This window comes from Astatotilapia calliptera, chromosome 18 (assembly GCF_964374335.1).
Source record: "Astatotilapia calliptera chromosome 18, fAstCal68.1, whole genome shotgun sequence".
NCBI lineage: Eukaryota > Metazoa > Chordata > Actinopteri > Cichliformes > Cichlidae > Astatotilapia > Astatotilapia calliptera.
The window spans coordinates 4436181-4449844 of NC_137439.1; the positions used below are offsets into that span (position 1 = coordinate 4436181).

Genomic DNA, 13664 nt, shown 5'->3' on the forward strand with positions numbered 1-13664 from the left:
ACATATTGTAAAGATAAGACACAGGAGAGCTGACAAACATGCATTTCAAAAGCAAATATGCAGCTTATCTATATAGGCTGAAGGCTTGCTTTCAATGGCAAACATGTCAGAGTTAATGCAAGTGCCTCTTTATCGTCCACAAATATGTAGGCGAGTGATGGCACATTTCCAAAATTTCCATATTTAGTTCTTGCAGCTCATTCAGTATTAAACCTATTTGACAAAGGTTTTTAGAAACTTTGTATTTTCCCTCCACAGATATCACGAAGTCTCTTACTTTTCTTATATTTGCTCTTTCTGCATCAGCCAGAAATTTTGTCCACAATAAATAAGCAATATTCATGGGAGGCGCAATAAGAAGTATTAAAATAAAAGCCCATAATTCCAACACATAGCATAAACATCTGCTGTTTAACAAAAACCTCATCCTAGCAATCGTTAGTTTAAGGAACTGCAGGTAAAAAACACCAAAGTTAGAGCTGGGATAGATGTGGCTGATGGTTAAATGCTTATTACCAATAAACTTGATGAATAATTCATTAAATTATCTTCAATTCAAAGTGCTTTAAATTATACAGTCACTGAAGATGCTTTATATTGAAAGCAAAGCACCCTACAACATAAGACAACCTAAATGGTCAGATGACCCTCTGTGAGGAAGGGTGTTTCTGATGGTGGGGAGGAAGATCTCCCTTTTAACAGGAAGTCTTCTTCTAATGGTTGTCTCTTGCAAAAAACAACAGTTAAACAGCAGGTGGGTGGAGTTCTGTACTCACAACCAGTATGACTGAGATGACCATATTGAGGATATTGACTCTCTGACATGTGACAGAGCCAAATGTAGAAAGAAATGTACAAACTAATTATTTACAGGCATCTGTTCAATATATCTATGTGACAGAAAATGAATAAAAGAAGTTCCTTTTACAACATATTTTTCAAACCTAGACCTCAAGATAACATCTTACGTCCAACCCAAGTTTCAGTTCATTCTTTTAATTAATGAATTAAGTTTTAAAAACCTGAACCACCATTATAGAACAGAAATTGTCTCCACCCATGCAAAACAACAGTGTCAGCAAAACTAACAACAAGAAAACATACTGGCGAGCGCCAGTGCTACCCTTCAGACTCCTAACAGACATACAGATGATTTCAATTTAGAAATCAAAATTCATAAAGACCTTTGTGTGTGTGTGTGTGTGTGTGTGTGTGTGTGTGTGTGTGTGTGTGTGTGTGTGTGTGTGTGTGTGTGTGTGTATGTGATAAAGACCTTAAGTGACTTAAGGAATTGCAGCTTTAGTGCTTGGGAGGGAAATCAGAAGGTCAGAGTGGACAGATTTCAACTTTCAACCTGGTTTCTTATGGCCATGCAGACATAATTTGACATCATTTGTGTTTGGGCCTGTATCTAACCAGACTTGAATGTATAGCAGCTTCAAATCAAAACATTTAACGTTTGCAATTACCAGAACTTGAGACGTTTTATGTCTGGTCCATAGAGAATTAAAAGTTTTTCAGAGGACTTCATCAACTCCTGTTGCTTATATTTCCATAGACTTGCCAAAATGTAACCTGACTGTAAATATGCTGTGATGAACTGTACTCACTGAACTGCATGAACATTAAAAGTCTCCTTATTAACCAGCACAGCTGTCGAGATGATTAAACAACATGTCAAGTTTTACTCTTTAACATGCATGGCTGTTTCCAAGCATCTCAGAGGGCTTTAAATGCGACCTTGTACATTCTCATTATGTTAGTGTTACATGGTTTTTTACTCTGAATGGCAAAACTCATTTCACCACCGTGTAATTCTAATATTTGTGCGTAAATCTGCGTGTGTGCAGGTGATTTGTCGAACTCTGCACACACACATACACACACAGAGTGCTGAAAAATGTGTGTGTACTGTTTACAAGTGCATTTACATATATTTATGAGCAGTACCAGCAGCTCATTGCAGATGTGGATAGAAAGACTGCAGTGCAACCAGAACATAACTGCAGTTTATTGGCAGGAAATCAGACTGCTGTATTTCCTCCGACAGGGAATGGATCCAATTTCAACACACACACACACACACACACACACACACACACACACACACACACACACACACACACACACAGCCATTCGTCGGCATGAAGGTTGCCATAGAGAAAACAACAACCTGCAGCATAAAATGATTAACGTTAGATATTCATGAGGAATTCCCAACAGTCAAATCATAAATACACGTAACCACGACAGTTAAAAATAATTTTTTATTTTAAAACCAAAGCCAAGCCGCCTCCTTCTTCTTTTTTTAACATTTTAAATTCTTGTTAGAATATTTTTGTTATCCACCCACACGTGTCCTCTCTACACTGATGACACTTACTGGCTCTATATTCCTTTTCTAGTTTTTCACTATCAGTTTCAACATTTACCCTACAACACGTTCTGGACTGTATGCAAAAATACAGAAAAATGACACCTATTGTGTTGACGCTTCTGGGTGTTTCTTATATGGATTGCCACAGCACGTTATGTGCCTCCACATCGCCCTAACTCTAGCATGTTTTTCTGCCACACTGTCCTCCTTCAGCACATCCATGAACCTCCTCTGAGGTCGCTCTTTCCTCCTGTTCAGCAGCTCCATCTTCAACATCCTTTGTCTAATATATCCACTATCCCTCTATCTAACTTAAACCAAATCAATGCTAAAGTTGAGTGTTTAGTCCAGGGGTGTCCAACTCCAATCCTCGAGAGCCGGCATCCTGCAGGTTTTAGATCTCACCCTCGGTCAATACACCTGAATCAAATGATTAGTTCATTACCAGGCCTCTGGAGAAATTCAAGGCATGTTGAGGAGGTCATTTAGCATTTAAATCAGCTGTGTTGGATGAAGGACACATCTAAAACCTAAAGGACACCGGCTCTTGAGGCCTGGAGTTGGCCACCCATGGTTTAGTCCCACAAATATCAGAACCGTATATCAAAGATGTAAGTGGCAATCAAGATATTACTCAGCACTGTTCGCAGAAGTAATCATATTTGGTAGAGGGGGTGGACTGTTATCAGCTAATGCTAGCTGGCTTGGTTAGCAATCTGCATTTATAGACTTGCTGTGCAAAACTCGCAGACACACAAACCTCATTTTTCTCCTCTTATAAATTAGTGCATTAACTACAGAGGACATAGAGGATTCCAATTAGCAAATTTATATAGAAATTAATTTCATATTGTTGTCATAAAGTGAGCTATAGAGACCACTGAAGGTGGCTGTAAATATGTTTATTTGTAATTGCATGCTAGATTTAAATTTTGTGCCCTATTTGTATTTTCCTGTGCGTTGCCAACCTGTCACAGTCCACCAGAAAATTCAATTCAATTCAATTCAATTCAATTTTATTTATATAGCGCCAAATCACAACAAAAGTCGCCTCAAGCCACTTCATAGATACAGAGAAAAACCCAACAATCATATGACCCCCTATGAGCAAGCACTTTGGCGACAGTGGGAAGGAAAAACTCCCTTTTAACAGGAAGAAACCTCCAGCAGAACCAGGCTCAGGGAGGGGCGGGGCCATCTGCTGCGACCGGTTGGGGTGAGAGAAGGAAGACAGGATGAAAGACATGCTGTGGAACAAAGACAGAGATTAATAACAGATATGATTCAATGCAGAGAGGTCTGTTAACACATAGTGAGTGAGAAAGGTGACTGGAAAGGAAAAACTCAGTGCATCATGAGAATCCCCCGGCAGCCTACGTCTATTGCAGCATAACTAAGGGAGGATTCAGGGTCACCTGGTCCAGCCCTAACTATATGCTTTAGCAAAAAGGAAAGTTTGAAGCCTAATCTTGAAAGTAGAGATAGTGTCTGTCTCCTGAATCCAAACTGGAAGCTGGTTCCACAGAAGAGGGGCCTGAAAACTGAAGGCTCTGCCTCCCATTCTACTTTTAAATACTCTAGGAACAACAAGTAGGCCTACAGAGCGAGAGCAAAGTGCTCTAATAGGGTGATATGGTACTACAAGGTCATTAAGATAAGATGGGGCCTGATTATTTCAGACCTTGTATGTGAGGAGCAGGATTTTGAATTCAATTCTGGATTTAAATGATGCTAACACACTGAATATGAGTGAGAGCCCGAGCCAGCCTAATGCATTGCTTTCCAGAATTGCGGTGTGCTCCAGCCACAACATCTGCATGTAAACAGAGTATCCCCGAGACGCCTGTTAAAATTTAAATACGACTTCACAGTTTAGCTATGGCTATTGTAACCATTTACTTTTCGATGCAGACAGGTTTAATTTGAGGCAATAAGGGGCTGCTGTTTGGCAGGCATCCATTTCCTGGGTGGCCTGATGGAAAAGCTGCTTATGCCAAAACCATAAACATAATAAATACTGTACAAACAAAGAAAAATTAAACTGAAAGGTTTCCAAGAAATTAAGATCAGATGCCAATCCGTTCACACATAAGGAGAACAGTGGTGCACGAACAGCTGATGTTTGGGGCATGTGTGGTTCTTGTAGTGCTAATCTGTTACTGGCTTTGTTTTAAATGTATTTTTAAATGACATTTTAATGTAAAACGCCATTATAACTTGTCAACACAATTCAGTCACAGGATATTTGTTCCCACCCTGTTAAACAGAATAAATTACGCTTGACTTTTCATGGGAAAATGAGATCTAATACAAGTGATTTAATAACCAATCTCAAAACAACCATGATGACTAAGGATTTTAAATCCCAGATTTCAGCAGTGTGCTGCAAACTGGGAGGCCTGCTGGGTCCAAGATGGCCCTCATTTAACCTAAGCATCAGAGATTTCTTTTTTATTATATATTATTTAGACAGAAAAACAAGTTTTTAAATCATCTAATGCATCTCATTAAATAAGAACAGCTCAAAAGAGTCAGAAATACAAAGATGTGAAAAAAGGGAAACCAGAACTTCCTCTTTTCTAAAGCAGCTGTAAGTTGTTGAGGTGATTACTTGTGGTAACTGATATTTCAGCCAGCTCTAACACGCAAAACAACAACAACTATGTGTTTGGGTGCACTGACACAAACTGTCCTGCATCTTTATCGGCACGACTTTTTTGCAGTAGGACGCAGGGATTGTGTCTGCAGCCCTCTGCTGTTGTGTCTTCAGTGAGGATGCATCGTCATGGAAACCAAGAAAATGGAGCTTTGAAACAAGTGGGTTAAAATACAACAGCTGTTAGAGATGAACCCAAACTGTTCACCAGGACCTGACTGTGACAGTACTGCATACATAAATATATGGAAAGTTTCAGGGATTCAGAAACTCTATTAGTGTGACAGAGTGTGAGTCTGCACAAGGCCACAGCACTGACGCATGTGCTGAGACACACACACGCGCTGTAGCAGCACAACTTATATGTGCGTAGATAAACAACACTCAGTGTTTATTAATGAGCTTTGTGGATGTTATGGCTGAGAAATATGTGACTTCTGACCAGCCCGCAGCTTTTCTAACACACACACACACACACACACACACACACACACACACACACACACACAGCCATCCGTCAGCATGAAGGCTGCCATAAAGAAAACAAGAAGGGGCCCTCCTTCACAAAATGTAAGCTGTATGTTCACATTCAGAGAGATAGCTCTGCATCGAGTTTGGATGTTTTTCAGCAAGTCAGCGATAAAGGCAGGAAAATGTAGACGTTTAAAAAGACAGAAACCCCGGACGATAGAGGCCAAACACAGACTGGGTGCTTCCTCAAAATGTGCCCAACTTCTGTCACCTGATAAGGAGATTAAACCCAGTAAGATAAATAAAATATGTAAATTTAAATTTCAAACAGAATAAATCACAAAGAATGTACATCCATCATAAAGAAACGAGAGTCGTGCACGAGGGTGAAAATAAGACTTGCAGTGTGTTACCTTAAAGATAAATTATTCACAGTCATACTGTAAATTAAATACATACATACATACACACGTTAAATTAAATTATCACCAGAAACAAACCACAAGCCAAATAAATCCTGATCTGAATCACTGAGTTCTGACTTTAAACGCAGGAGGGTGAATTTAGGCTGTGATGCTAAACCTGTTGACATTTCTCAGCTTCGGGCTGCTCTGAGTCATCGGTTGTTTATGACAAAACATGCGATGTAGAATATGCTCAACTAGACACCACAGGGTGGGAGTTAAAGAGTTTTATTCCTCCCTTTTTGTGCTGTTTGCAGTGCACTGGGTCACCGGTGACCTTGTTTTAAAGCCGTGAATATTTCACAGAGAGGATGCTCTGTATATTTAAGAAACCTCATTTGAAGTCATCCAGCTCCTAGCCATAAGTCAAGGGCGCTTCCTGTGTAAAACAGAAGTTACTTTTCCTCTTCCCCGCCTCTCTCTCCTCCAGCGCGGGCCCAGGGTCACGCCATATTTGGTGTTTGCTTTGAGCGGTACCAGATGGGCGGCGTTTACTGCATCGGTGAGGTTCAGATGGTGTCGAGTAAGCTGTCAGTCGCAAAATAAGGTCACAAAGTCACCCACCTCGTACTGTTAAAATGGCGCAAACCGCACAACTGCCACCTGAGCCGGATACCACAAACCATGAATCAGAATTTATCAGGAAGTTCATAAAAAGGCTAAATCATCTGCTCATGAGACTCCTTCAGGAAGGGTTTAAAGGAGTGATTTACTTACTAAGATGATAACAGATCGTAATGTCCTGGGAAAGAGTTGTCAACAGTAAAGCTCAGCAGTTTACGGGATTTGCAGATACTAAAAGAATCTGTAGTTCATCACAGATGGTTTGAGCCCAAGAATGCTCAGGGCTAATATTTATACAGTTAATAAATATGATGTTATCGTTGTTGTTTTTCAAGTTACTGCTGCACTGATGACGACATCGCAAGTAGAGGAAAAGTATACTTTTAATAAAGGTGTATTTTAATTGTGAACAAACTGTAACATTGACAGATTGAGTATGAACATTAAACGACATGTGAAACTACACAGTACCAGGCTGGACTAAGATACAGGATGACCAGTGACTATCACCTACTAAGGAGGCCTGTACTGTGAGAATAGATGGTGGTTCACCTCTAACCAGTTACATGCTTACAGTGCACACTGGGAGCATATACAAAACCAGCACCTACTGACCAATAGATTTTCTGGAAAACAGCATCACCCTTCATGGAAGATCCTGTGGACCTGAGTGTGCATACAACACTGTCTTACATCACACATGATTGCATGAAAAAAATACATTAACAAAATATATAATTATTTTTGACTCTACCTTTGCCTTAACAAGCTGTGATGCTGAGAAGTCTGTTTGCCTATCTTATTGAATCATATCTGTTATTAATCTCTGTCTCTCGTCCACAGCATGTCTTTATCCTGTCTTCCATCTCTCACCCCAACCAGTCGCAGCAGATGGCCCCGCCCCTCCTGAGCCTGGTTCTGTCGGAGGTTTCTTCCTGTTAAAAGGGAGTTTTTCCTTCCCACTGTTGCCAAAGTGCTTGCTCATAGGGGGTCATATGATTGTTGGGTTTTTTCTCTATTATTGTAGGGTCTGCCTTACAAGATAAAGCTCCTTGAGGCGACTGTTGTTCTGATTTGGGACTGTTTTTTAAAGAAAAGACCAAAACTAAAGCTTGATTTCTTCCTGAGCAAAAACTACAATCACGGCTGGATGTTATAATTATTTGGTGCAGCTTTCAGCTTTTTAAAACACTTTATCTGCTTATCTGCTCTTGTCGTCCTCTCCTTGTCTCTGAAATGGTTTTAAGTGGTCCTCCCCATGTCACCTGGTAAATGTCATGTTGTGACCTCATCATATCAGCACCACCTTCTACATTTAGGCTTTTAACTGCTGCCCTTCAAAATCCAGACGCTGGCTGAGGATAGTTTTGTCTGTGAGCAGCATTACAGAATCTAGAGGTCAGAGCGGTAGCACCTTTGCAATAAAACACTCTGTAAAGTGACTATAAAAGAATGAAAGACCTTGAAAGAAGTGAGAAAGTCCTCCATTTCTCACCAAGTAAAAGTCCTTTCGTATTTTCATTTCGTTGTTTCTTTCTTTTCTGATTTTGCTTCCCACACATTCACTTGCCAAATCTCAGTCAAACTGACAGAAGTTCAATTTAAATTCCTGTCGGGAGTTTCCCAAAGATAAGACGCATCACGCTGAACTGCGGGGAAATCTACAGACGATGTTTTGATGGAAACCTCCTGGGCTTGAAACTTTCGATCAAGGTAAGAGCGAAATCATTTCAATGAAGTGCCGTAATGGACAGAATAAAGAATAAATGGCTAAAAATAAAGTCAGACTGAGGGAAATGTCTGATATTTCTCCTCTATGTGATTATAAAGTTTTGTGACCCAGCGTTTTGAGTCTGTATTTTTGAGTTTCTTATGTTAAGTTTGTGATTGTGAGTTCTTGTGTAATTAATAATTGGATTTAGCTGAGGTTTATTCTGCTTTTTGTTTCATCCATGTCTTGGTTTCTGTGTTATGTCTCCTGTCCAATCTGTGTTTCATGTCTGTGTTGTGTCCACGTTATCAAACTCGTGTCTACATCTCTCCATGTTTCCTGTTTTATTTTGAAGAGTCAAGTGTTTCCATGTTCATTGTGTTGTGTTTTGCTTCCCCCTGTGGCGTCATGTTCATTTGTGTCAGCTGTGTCTCCCCAGGTGTTTCTACTTCCCCGATTACCCTCCCGTGTATTTAAGTCCTCTGTCTTCTGTTCTTTGTCGGGTCATCTGTTGTCAAGTCTTGTCAGGTTTTACTCATGTTCACGGTTCTCGTCATTGGTTCGCATGCTCTTAGTTAATCTTAGTTTATCCCAGTATAGGTTTCAGTTTAGTTTTTCCCTCGTTTCTTGTTTAATATATTGAGCCGCATTAAAAGCTCGCTTTATGTTATACTTCATTTTTCTCCTGCGTCTGCATCTTGGGTCCACTTCATAAACACACAGGTGTGTCCCGCCGTGACAAAGATGGACATCGCTTCTATGTGTGAAATGTGAAATCAGAACACAAGTGCCTCAAGCCTGTATTCTTTCTCACGTACAGCAGGGGGCAGCACCTCTGATTGAAACTAACTCAGTCTATAGGAAAATAAAACTATGTCCTATTTGATTTATGACCTCGGTGGATAAATTTGAGTTTATATTTAAAAAGTTAGATTCAAGATTGATCCCAAAAAGATTTTCATGTTGTATCATATTAGTCCAATGACCCCAATTAGTGGGAAAAGGGATGACAGGCAGGGTGTTCACATTAGGGCGGACCTATGTCCTAAATGTTGCAGTCTGACTGATGGCCGCAGTGACAATAACAATGCCTAATAACGAATAAAAGGTCAAGGCCGCTGGTGTTAAATGTCAAATGGAATTGGAAATCAGGAAGATAAACTGTAACCATGTGATGTGTTTGTGGAAGTTGGCTTCCTTCTTCATTTGTCTTTATATACAAAGTGGAAGCTGGACGCAAACTTGAAGAAGAAGCTGCTGGGCCGTCTCGTAAGTTTGCTTTCTTGCTTCCTTGTTTGGTTTAAGCGATTTCCATCATTTATCCTGGACTCCTGCCAACAGATTTTCACAACACTTATTTTCCTTCCCTGTTCATGTTGTTGTGAACTTTGTGAACCTGTCAGTGTTGGCATTGGAAATAGAAACTCTAGTAACTCTCACATCGAATCCTTGTGAAAATGAAGCTGAAACGTTAATGAGCGCTGGTGGAATCTGGAGCGAGAGAGCGGTAAATAATCTCACGTCCTTCTTAGTGGAGTTAGATTTAATTAATGCAAAAAAATAGAAAGAGAAATGTTTCAATTAGTGTCCTCTGGCTCATTAAAGCTGAAGAGCAACTAAAAAGGGGAAAAAACCCACTTATTTGGCATTTATTCGCGTTTTTATGAAAATTAAACTTAAGTGGATGTTCCCAAATCATTTTTCCAAAAATAGCAGCAAAGTCCTCACAGGCCTCTCATCCTCTGGGAAATCATGGGTCTCTGGGAATAGAAAGTGGAGCGTGTCCACACAAAACAGAACATTTCCTCCTGCCAACACTATCATTAGCTGCAATTATTTCAAGTGAGATTTTTTTCATCAGGAAAAACAAAATGCTGAATTGGTTTATGGAACTCATTCTCAAGAATAATGTGGTGGATGAAACGGCAAATATCAAAACGGCTCAGCTGACCCGTTTTGTTCATGACAAGCCTTAATGTGTGTAATAAAAATGCCACAGGAACTGGAAACCCCCTGTTCTGACTTTAACATGTATTTCCTTCCCATCAAACAAATTCTCCTAGAACAGCTAAAGGCTGAGTTCAGGTTAGTCACTTTGCTTCTTCAATGATTTTTCTGTCACCACTAAAACTTCATAGAAATTTCATGACCTCTGCATGGTTGCCATTTTGCTGCAAGTCTTTCTGTGCATATTCCCCTTAAGTAGCCCAAACCACATGGGTCAATCTGTTTGACTGTGACAGTAATGACCACATTTTCTTTAAACCCCGATGCAGTAACACGACCTGAGAGGACCCTGGGTGTCTCCTGTCTCACAAGAAAATGGCATGGCTAAAAGTAATTATCTCAAAAGGCCAAGGGGACGTAGCACTGTCACCTATAGAAGCTTTTAGCAGGAATATTTTATACAACAGGAAGACACCAGCGCTATTTTTTTAAACGTGTTAGTTTCATGCTTATATTTCATCACCACACTAGAGACAGGATAACTCATCTTTCAAAAATAAAGAAAAGGGTAATGCTGGTTTTCTATCAGAGGAAACCGCTAAGTGATAAGTAAGTTCTATGTGAATAGTTTTTATATTATGTGCTGCTTCCTTATGCTCTGTCTATGCTTTACTGAATTTATCAGCGAAAGAATAACAATCATTGTCTCAATATAAGCAAAAATAATCATAGAATCAATACAAGGGCTCAAAAATTCCTGGAGGGAGATTGTAGAAAGTATTGGAAAACAGTGGAGTGGAAAATCTAGAGAAACAAACATGTTTCCCCTGAAAAAACACAAACAAAACAAAAACAACCCCACAAAGGCAGTACTGATTCACTCTGTTATGCAGATGACACACTGTTACTATAACTAGTAATGACAGAGAAATATAGAGATACTTTAAACAAGACATCTTTTTTTAAAGGTCTAAGCTATATAAATCGAGGTTATTATTAATATTATTGGTGGTTTGGTTAGGTTTGCCTTTTTAAATTATTAGATAATTGTTTTTTACCCCCCCCCCCCCCCCAAAATAACTTTACCTTTTTAGCTAGTGCTAAGTGGCAATACCTACATCTAAATATTAATTTCATATAGTTAGCAATATGTGTAGACATGTTTAAGTCTGGCTATGAAATCTAACTAGCTTACCTATGCTAATATTTGCTAATGTTACAGATCTGCAGCATGTCTTTGCACCACCAGCTGGTAAAATTAGGGCGCACAGACATTCACCACACATTTAATTTTGTTTGAAAAGGAAACACATAAGTCTGTAACAAACATGTATTTTTATTTCAGTGAGACACTGATCAATACTTCTGAGCAGAGCAAGTCACTGTGTCTTTAAAGAGTGGTGACACTCTAAGAGCACACAGCAAACACACAGACCACAGGGAGATAAAGTTGGTTGTGGGTTTAACACCGACGAGTCTTACACACACACACACACACACACACACACACACACACACACACACACACACACACACACACACACACACACACTGCAGACAAATAGATGTGACACCGTCGCCTGGGCACAGACAGACATCAAGACATTCGTTCTGGTTGGTTGTTCGGCCTGTCAGAGTGACAAAGAGTCTGATGAGGTTCCTGAGTTTCACTGCTTTCTGACATTACAGCGAAAGGAGTGAAACTGGTTGTGTGCACAGATAACAACTTCCTATATACAGCCTCGTGACTCATCTTTACGGGGAAGCCAGATAGATATCCTTATAGAGGAATTAAACAGATAAACAAGCAAACAAAGAAACAACAATCATCTGCGGCCAGGTTATTGCACATTTTCAGCTCAGCAACATTTTTCTATAAGACTTCTGTTTTAATCATAAATTATTTTCTTTTTAAATTTAAGTCTGCTTTGAAGCATCGATTTGAACATGTCGATTGCTGCCGCATTATTTATTGTAACCACGTAAACCTTATCTTGCCAAAAGGGTAGTGAGCTACAGCTGCTTGTTGCTCAAAGCAGCAAAGCCCTAATAATGCGTAACAATAAGTCTTAATTTAATAAGTTACACAAACATGTATCACCAGTACAGCTGTCATAATGGAGGAAAACAGCTGCAGAGAATATGTGTTGGGCGTTTTTAGCATGTGAGTCTGTGAGGATTGATGCACTTTTGGAGGCAAGGGGCCGTTTGAGGAACTGCAGCTTTCGACACTTCTGTTTTGGCTTCTTTCTTCAGCCCTGGTGGTTACTGCAAGAAAAAAGCCTCAAATGTTCACGCAATTAAATACAAATGGTACCACAACTAAACATATTCTAGGGGTTTCACTTCATTGCCACCTCAGAACTTTGTGTACATGTTTGTTTGTTTTTAGCTGATATGTGAATTTAAATTCAGCTCTTTTGATTTTGTAAACGTGATCTTTAAAGCACTGAGATAGGAACTCACAGTATGAAGCAGACTGCCAGTTTGCGTCCTGATTCGGAGCTTTATATTTTTATTTTGTCTTTCACGTTCTCTCAAATATGCACCTGAAGGCTCTTCAACATGGCTGCAATGGCTGCTTTGCTTCGGACCATAAAAACCACTTGATGAAGTCCAGAAAATATACGCTATTTATATTAAAATACACACATCCAGCGTGTACCGCTGTGTGTATCTCTGAGACACATGGCGTTTTGGCAAAGCGAGCAGCTCAAAAGTGCTGCATTCACTGGCCTACTGAACGTTGCACTCATAATATTTGATGTTACAAAAAGCGAAATTCCAGAAGAACTCCTAAATACCATTTTTTTAAAATGCCCTTTTAAAGAGAAACAAAAAAAGCAGTAATTCAGCAGAAACCCAGCGTGCTTACAATGCAGAATTCCTCCACATGAGCCATTATGGCCTTCACAAATCAGAAATTCCACAGCTGCATCCCCTTCAATAACGTATCAGTGTGAACATAGTGCACGAAGACAGTGATAATTGAAGCGCTGAGCTACCCACTGCCTTTTCCTTTGAGTGGAGCTCTAGATGCTGCCAACTCTCTGAATGTTTTCAGTCTGGCATGCTGCCCCTCCATCTACTAAATCGTGCAATGCACTGCAGTCCACTCAATCTGTCAAAGGCACTGAATCCTCTCAATTAGGAGAGCTACAAAGTGTAGCCAAAACACCCCGGTGTTTTCATACCAGTGAATCTGCCAAAGCAATTTATTTATAATACCAATTTATTAATATTGTCTCTTGGTTTCAAAGGAGAACCACGCAAGCTAAGGAGCGAATCCCCAGGGCCTGTGCTGCCTCTGGGAGCTGCAAACATTCCAGTCTGGAGGAAATAAAAGTCGTTTTATTTTGCTTGGTATGAATCTGGACAGCAACGGATATTCATCGTGTAGAAAAAGTTACAGAATAATAAAGAGCAGTCGGTACATCAGAATGCAAATCAGCTGGTGTAACTGCAGAATATTAA

At 39.8% G+C, this 13664-nt stretch overlaps 1 protein-coding gene across 2 annotated transcripts in view; it reads right to left on the reverse strand.

The window, feature by feature from the left end:
• basp1 (brain abundant, membrane attached signal protein 1) overlaps positions 1-13664 on the reverse strand; it is a 49038-nt gene that overhangs the window by 19024 nt on the left and 16350 nt on the right. The gene's annotated exons all lie outside the window — the stretch shown is intronic.